An 8292-nucleotide genomic window follows, 5' to 3' on the forward strand; every position below is an offset into this window, starting at 1 on the left:
TTTTAGTTCATCATGTTATGGACAAAGCTTCATCTTTCTTTCTGAGCAACTTCCGGCCGCGGCGGCCGCATTTCAATGGGGGTGAAGTACAAAAACACCCATGGCCCCGTAGATTGGGGGCAGGTTAAAGATCCCCTGGTGGCCAAAATAATTACGGCGTGCTTCATCATTAAATCGTAGTTTTGGTGCGTAAAACGCCAGACTTACATCCATATTGTTTTTCTTTTCACTCATGGAGCTTTGCTGTTTATGGCCAGTGAAGCTACCGGTTCTGCGTGTCCGCGTGGCCTAATGGATAAGGCGCCTGATTCCGGATCAGGAGATTGCAGGTTCGAGTCCTGTCGCGGACGTGCTAATTTTTTTTTGCCTGTTGCTACATGGTACAGACAACAAAATTGGGCGAGGGTACACTGGTATTTTCATTCATTATTATTACATTCTGAAACAGAGTTGCACGAAGAGGCAGCCTGTCCCACGGCACTACAAACCAGTGGTGGCGGCTCCAGTAGGGGGGCCCTCCCCTGCCCCCACCCCAAGGCATGCCGTGACTTCAAAGCTCACAACACTCGTGCAGAGGGTCTAGAGGGGCCCCCACCGATTTAAGAACGTCCTGCTAAAGACCTGTTGCTGAAGAACTACTATCTGTTATGTCATAATAAGTTAGCCAACACACAGTTCTCAAATGTCTTCGTGCACAAATTCTACGGGATCCAAAAGCATGCGCATATTTTTCTGGTATTGAATTATGAAACAAAATATCACTCGCATCATCACCTTGAGAAGTGTCAAAAACGTTTTCAGCAAGGTAGAACTTGGGAGCTGTTGCTTTGGCGACGCCAGGAATCCAGCAAAATGACTGCAATTGCACTAAATCAATGCAGTTTTCTAGGTTTCTGTGAAACACAGAAGAACAGGTAGAAAAAGGGCACGAGGAACCATTCAATATATTTGCCAACGCAGACGGATGTCCTGACCCCATCCGACATTCTTTCCTCGAAGCAAGCCCCCAATCCCTTCTGCTGCTCACCATTTACAAACAAAGTGGCTTCATTGGCAAACTGGAGCCTTCTCGGCGACTACAATTCTTTACTCAAACGACATCTACAGGAAGCGCCGTGCAAAGCGCGCTTGGGCCCGTGTTCTGCAACGACTCGGTTTCCGAAGAATTCGCTTTGCGAGCAGCGATTGGTAGCCGCCAGGGTGACGCCGTCGCCTCCGGGCGCGGATTTGTCGTCTGCTACGAAGCGAAGTGGCGTGAGGTGCTTCGGCGTGATCCGAAGCGCCGTGTGCCGTGTGCATAGCCTGTGCGTGCAGAGTAGACGCCCGAGATCGCCGTTCAGAGCAAAATGGCGGCGATGGCTGTCCCTGTGGCGCCTGTGTTTGTGCTTTCAGTGAGCCTAGTGATTTAGTGATTCAGGAGGCGATTCAGGCTCTCCAAAGAGACAGTGCGCCGCCTGTGCGAGGAGCTCGAGGTTGTTTTGGGGCCGCAACGCACCAGTGGCATTGATACTGCGGTCAAAGTACTGTGCGCATTATAATTTCTTTTGCAACTGCAAGTTTCCAACAGCGCGTAGCCAATGGGGAAACTGTCGCCCTGTCCCAGCCGTCAGTCATCCGCAGCATTTTTTTTTTCAATTGCTAAAGCCACAACAACCGTCTCCAAAGCGGTGGGTGAAATTTTCTAAGACGACAATGAAGCAACGGTTTCTCGCACACGGCAAGCTCCTTGGCGCCGTCGGCTGTGTTGACAGGACACTGATCGCCATCGTCCGGCCGCGACAACTGAGCCCTGCGAAAACTGAGGCGTACTGGAGCCGTAAGTGATACTACGCCCTGGATTGCATGGTGGCAAGTAGTGAACAATTTCAGGGACGATCCTTGGCCGAAATCGTTAGCGGGCCCGTTTAAAGTGAACATGGAAGACGCGCGCAATTAGTAGCGTGATGTCGAGTCCCTATGGGTGGAGCCGGACGATGCAGCATAGGCTTGCAAAAGACGGAGGGAAAATAATCCCCTCTCGCTTAGTTGGAAATGCAATATACCCAAACTTGTTTGCGGTTCAAATATTGCGCATAATCCGGCCAATGCTATCCAAATAATGCGTTTATGGCCGCGTACGTACGTGTACTTGCATTCTAGACGAGTAGCTGTGTTTCGAGCCTAGAGAGTATGAAGCGTGTGGTATCAGGAACTACATATGCAAATGACATGTGAATGACAGTGTGAAAATTATGAATACATCTTTTTGCATAGCTTCCAAAAGACGTAGAAATTGCACACAGACTAGCATATGTCATCACTAGTACATATTGCCACGTTATATAATATGGAGATATCCGCACAAGCTATCCGTGTTCTGCAAAATACACTTTTTATTCGTGTTACCTTCCTTAAACAATGTGTAACAGAAGCTGCACGCTTAAAATACTTTTTGACTCTCTCTCGCAGGTGTGTGACCCAGACCTAAGGATCGTGGCCATAGATCCTCGCACGCCAGAGTCATGTCACGATTCCTCCGTCTGGAGACACTCGGCAGTTAGGCGCCGCCTGACTAGTGGCCCTTTGAATGACGAGGAGTTCTTGCTTGGTAAGTGCAGCAGTGATAGTGCCAATTTCACGTAGTTGTGTAGATGCGATACGGATAGGAGGACTTTTCATACTAATATAAAATGGGAACTTTCAGTCGTGCTATAAACAGAGCACTAACATGTTTACGTTTCATGTATGCCCGGCATCAGCCAGGCATTTCCGCGCTGCTGTACATGTTCCGTGCTGCTATACCTCTACAAAAGCCTTATACGGTCCCGCCTCGACTATGGAGCAATAGTATACAGCTCTGCTGCGCCTAGTGCTTTAAAGATGCTAGATCCCATTCACCACATGGGTATACGCCTGGCTACAGGCGCTTTTAGGACAAGTCCCGTAGAAAGCCTGTATTTGGAGTGTAATGACTGGTCATTAGATCTCCAAAGGACATATTTAACCTTTTCCTATGCCCTCAAGGTTAAATCAGACGTTCAGCATCCATGTCACTCATCTATTCATGGAGTGTCTACAGCCACATTATTTCGTAACCGCCCAGCTATTAGACCTCCGTTGAGCCTTCGTTTGACAACCCTGGCAGAAGAAACAGGTGTCTCGGTCCCAGAGAATGTCCTAATGGCACCCACTCGCCTGCTCCCACCATGGGAATGGCAGACCATTGAATGCGAGGTCTCTTTCGTAGAAATAACTAAGAGGGCACCAGAAGCACATATTCAATTCCATTTTCGTGAACTTCAGGAGAAGTACTCCTGTACAGAATATTATACAGACGCTTCCAAGTCCTCTAAAAGAGTTTCCTACGCAGCTCTGCGACCTTAATTTTCAGTATCCGGAGCACTAAATCCACACACAAGTATATTTACAGCTGAAGCCTACGCTATACTATCGGCTGTTCAAAACATTAAGCTCACAAAACTTGCTAGGGCTATTTATTTACAGATTCGTTAAGTGTAGTCAGAGCCCTACTTAGACCAAGAAAATATAAAAACACAGTTTTTAGTGAGCTGCACAGTCTGTTGTGCTCCCTATATATGTGCAATCAAGTGATTGTGATATGCTGGGTACCTGGTCACAAAGGTATAAAAGGCAACGAAGCTGCTGACGAAAGCGCTGGGTCAGTAACGTTTAGCGATGCAGATTCAAATATCCCCATCCCTGCCGCAGACCTAAAGCTTTTTCTACGCAGTAAATTGCGGAATCATTGGCAAGGCGAATGGGATAAACAAGCAATGAATAAGCTTCACATAATAAAACCAAAACTGGGGAACTGGATAAATGGGAAAATAGCAAGGTACAAGGAAGTACTTCTTTGCCGATTAAGGATAGGTCACACTTACGGCACCCACTCTCATCTCTTGACTGGGGGCGATCCTCCAACTTGTGTTAAGTGCGGCAATAATCTCACTGTCCTCCATGCTCTTATTCAATGCCCTGCAATAGAAACAGAGAGGAAAAAGTATTTCCCTGCTGCATATCGCGAGAATTTACCCCTTCACCCTGCATATTTTCTTAGCGATGAACCTCTTTTTAATCTGCAAACAGTCTTAGAGTTTTTAGCCGAAACGGACACCCTAAAAATCATCTGGCCAGGCAACTTTTAAGCACACGACTAACAGCCCTGCATTCAAGGGCCCTCTTGAAACACTGGTGTCAGTGTTATGGTTTTATTGCATCATCTTTTAACGAAAGTCCATTGCCATAGCCCACATCACATCCTAGTCACCGTCATTATTTTACCACCTATATATTCCACTCCACTTTCAGCGTAAGTTTTTTAGGCCCTTTTACAGCCATGTCACATCTACCATGATGAGTTCATTGTGCATGTCATCCAGAATACATCGTCAACATTACCACATGTCATGGCGCTTTTTGGTCAAACCTGGCCCTTGCGCCATAAAACACCACACATAATCATAAGCTAGTACCGCCCTGGGAGTGGCAGCTGATAGAGTGTGACACAACCTTTGTAGAGGTCACTAAACATGTGCCAGAGACACATATCAAAATGCATTTCTTGGACCTCCAGTACAAGTACTCGTGCACAGAGTATTACACAGACGCTTCTAAGTCGCATGCCGGGGTGTCCTACGCAGCCATTGGTCCATCCTTCTCGGAATCCGGTGTACTGCACCCTGAAACAAGTATATTTACGGCTGAGGCCCATGCACTATTGTCGGCTGTGAAACATATCAGAAAATCAAATATTCAAAAAACAATTTTATTTACAGACTCCCTAAGCGTTGTGAAAGCCTTGAAGTCGCACTGAATTCTCTGCAGAGCGTATATGTCTAACCAGCATGTCATCATATGCTGGGTGCCAGGTCATAGGGGCATCGAAGGTAATGTTCTGGCTGACCAGATGGCCACGTCAGTTGCATCGCATTCTGCTAATCCCACCGCTGCAGTTCCTGTCACAGATTTGAAGCCCTTCTTACGGAGGAAACTACGGAACCACTGGCAACGCCTATGGGACGCGGAAACAAGTAATAAGCTCCACGTGATAAAGCCACAGTTAGGATTCTGGCCCTCTGTAACAAAATCACGCCGAACAGATGTCCTATTCTGTCGTCTCAGAATAGGACACACATTCGGCACCCATAATTTTCTACTCACTGGAAATGACCCTCCAACCTGCGGTAGATGCGAGGAGAGGCTTACGGTCCTCCACGTCCTCCTGGAGTGCCGGAAAGCCGAATCTGAAAGAAAGAAACATTTTCCCTTAGCATACCGACAGCACATTCCCCTTCATCCAGTAATGTTACTCGGCCCAGAACCGCTATTTCACACCAACGCAGTCCTAAGTTATCTGAAAGATGTTGTGTTGCATGTTGTTAGCCCCACATGTTCGTAGCGTCTCCTCTCTTCAGATGATGGCGCTGTGATAGTTCTTTGTTATAGCACGTGCCTATAGGCCCTTGTGTTTCATGGGCTCCGGCGAGGCAACAGTGCTCCAGGTATTTTTACCATCTCATATATTTTCTATTCTGCGTCATTTTTTACGATGGATTTTAATGTTCATAGTATTCGTCATTTGTCATCGACATAATCTTAGCACAGAAAGATTTTACGCACTATACAACGACTATTTTTAAGGCCTCTTTACAGCCACGCTACACCAACTTCATATATCTCAAACCTACATTGCAAACTCATCACCGCAGACCTGGCGCTCTTTGGCCATATCTGGCCCTTGCGCCAATAAAACTATACATTCAATTATTCATTACCTCATGTTTCACGCTATGCAACAACCTTTCCTTAAATACTATCTGCGCTTGATTACGCCAGGTAGCTTCAATATGTCGCATTTCTTTCAAGTGGTGGCCGCACACATGAAGGTGCCCGCACTGCCCAGTGCGGCGGAAGACCACCACTTTGCCGTCGCTACCCTTTTGAAGAATGGCTGGCTTCATTGGACCGTAATAGATTTCGCCGTTTCGATCTTCGTACGTCCAAACAGATGTCCTGCAATATTCTCCGTCCGCAGGTGTACCTGCGAAGTCATCAATAAATTAAACTGTTGTCACTGTTGCAAACTGTGCCCTTAGAACTTCTAGAATAGTTTTCTTTACATTGTGCAAATAAACGAATTGAATCGGGAAATTACATCATTTCTAGAAGATAAAAGGAAGTCACCATGCAGCTGAAATAGTACTGCGGCAACCGAAATGAAGGTAAAGGAACGTGCTATAATACGTGTATTGCCTGCCGCGCGAAGCCAGGATAACGTATTCGCTGCTCCTATCTGCGAGATGTTTACGCTAGATTCTGCGAGGTCCTTGTAACATTTTCATGCTGCGATAGCAATGTGCGTAAGCACAGAGCGGGTTTTATATATACTAAAGCGTATTTAACATATCGTCGAAGCGCATAAAAAAAGGCCGAACGTTGGCGAGACGAATACCGGACGAAAATATCGTTTAAAGAAATGTCCAATAAATCATTTAGTCATTTCATAACCAAGATGATTTTGTCTTAGATTGAAACTGCGCAGAAATTGCGAGCGTTCTGCATGCACTAGATGCAGCCCACTTGCGTTTGTAGAATGCACAAATACCAGCTGCTGCTTCTCACCTGGTAGCAATGCCTCCCCGGAGAAAACAGGGTACCAAGAATTTAGATTTTTTGTGGCGAAATGGACGGTACTTGTGTTGCCATTATAACGCCAGGTAACTTTCACGCCGCTGAATTCAGTTGAATACGGCACCACCCATTGTAGTGTTGCATCATGTTGTCTTCGCGTGATCGTGACACCACTGAGTGGATCTGGACATGGAATTAGGGCAGGCGTGACGGTGCCGTTAAATCCATTAAATTGCAATAAAGAGAACCTGAGTTGCGACGCGATCCCCGTGCATAGAACTACTGTGCGCTTAGATGGGGTGCGCAAGTTGTAAGTGCTTGTCCTTTGGATATTTCAATGTTTTATCTACAGACAGTGTGCAAGTTGTAAATTCTCATGCTTACCGATGTCTCAGTTTTCATGTAATGAACTTCAGGACTTACGGAAACGTGCATTGTGACTGTGACTAATATAACACAATTATCGAAATTTCAGGATATCTACAAGCGAAATATATAGAAGTGCTCTGAGCCAGAAGCACGGGATAATTTTTTTTCGGTCAACGTCGTTTTTTTAGCACCACGACACAACTTTCAGGACGCAGGCACTGCAGCCCACGTGGTCGACATCTTTCGTCCTTAACGAAGAAGTGTCACCAATTGCGGTCCCAATAATTCTTATGCAACAGGTAGACCAGGAGCAAATGTTTTGCATAGTAGTGAATCTGCAGTAATAGTGAAGAAAGGACATCCGAGAAACTAATATTGCCATTAGATTTCCCATTTTTGTGTAGCAGAGGAATTGTGCTCTGAACTTTCGATTGAGTGGGCAACGATCCAATGACATCAAGTGTCACTCGATCAGTGCATAATACATTTTGGGCTATTATTTCAAAACTGACAAGAGAAACACTCAAAGCTTTTTTCATCCTGCTGACATCCTTCATGTCATGCGTTTAAAGAGAACCTTTCTTTGCAGAATTGTCTCGGGTTTACGCATCGTCGTCGTACTCCTTGCCAAGTTAGAGGAAACGCTATACTTCTTGTATAACATTGGTTATTCACCAGCAAGGCAGTGCGAGTGAACGACCCTTTGCACCGTACACAAAGCATTAAATTATGACATAAAACGTGTGCACATTGTGTTCATTCAGTTGTATCTCGAAGGCCACGTACCTTTTGAAATAGCGCATGTCCTTACTCCACTGCGTCTTTAATTTTCTAAAGTCTTCATTCCGGCCACCCCATTCTTCGGCCAATGACTATGTGCCACCAGGTACGTGCCTAGTCTTGGCACATGCACCAAAATGTGTTTTATAGCATGTATTGTAACACTTCACTGAAGCTTCGTTTCACCTAGACACCAACTTGTGCGTTGGATCTGTATAATTTATTTTCAATCAGATATCTGAGAAATCCATTTATACATAGGGTGCTGATGGGGTTCACAATATTAAGCGGACATTATTCGTCCAGCAATCCACCGCGTTTAGTTTGGTAAATAACGGCGCCTCAGTAAAAAACATTTCATTTTGACCTTAAGATGCAAACTTCATTGCGTAATGAAGCTGGCTAATAATACAGTTATGTCCAGCCGTTAGATATTGCATAGAACCATCAACTTTGAGATATCAGTTGTCCAAGGTGCCAAAAAATGCATTCGCTTTCTAGTTATTGGTTGTC

The 8292-nt window shown here is 45.6% G+C and overlaps 1 non-coding gene across 1 annotated transcript; it reads left to right on the forward strand.

The window, feature by feature from the left end:
• The first annotated feature begins 277 nt into the window (after positions 1-277).
• TRNAR-CCG (transfer RNA arginine (anticodon CCG)) lies at positions 278-350 on the forward strand. Its single transcript has one exon. It is a non-coding gene; the product is annotated as a tRNA-Arg (tRNA).
• Positions 351-8292: the final 7942 nt, after the last annotated feature.

This window comes from Dermacentor andersoni, chromosome 1, assembly GCF_023375885.2.
Source record: "Dermacentor andersoni chromosome 1, qqDerAnde1_hic_scaffold, whole genome shotgun sequence".
Classification (NCBI taxonomy): domain Eukaryota; kingdom Metazoa; phylum Arthropoda; class Arachnida; order Ixodida; family Ixodidae; genus Dermacentor; species Dermacentor andersoni.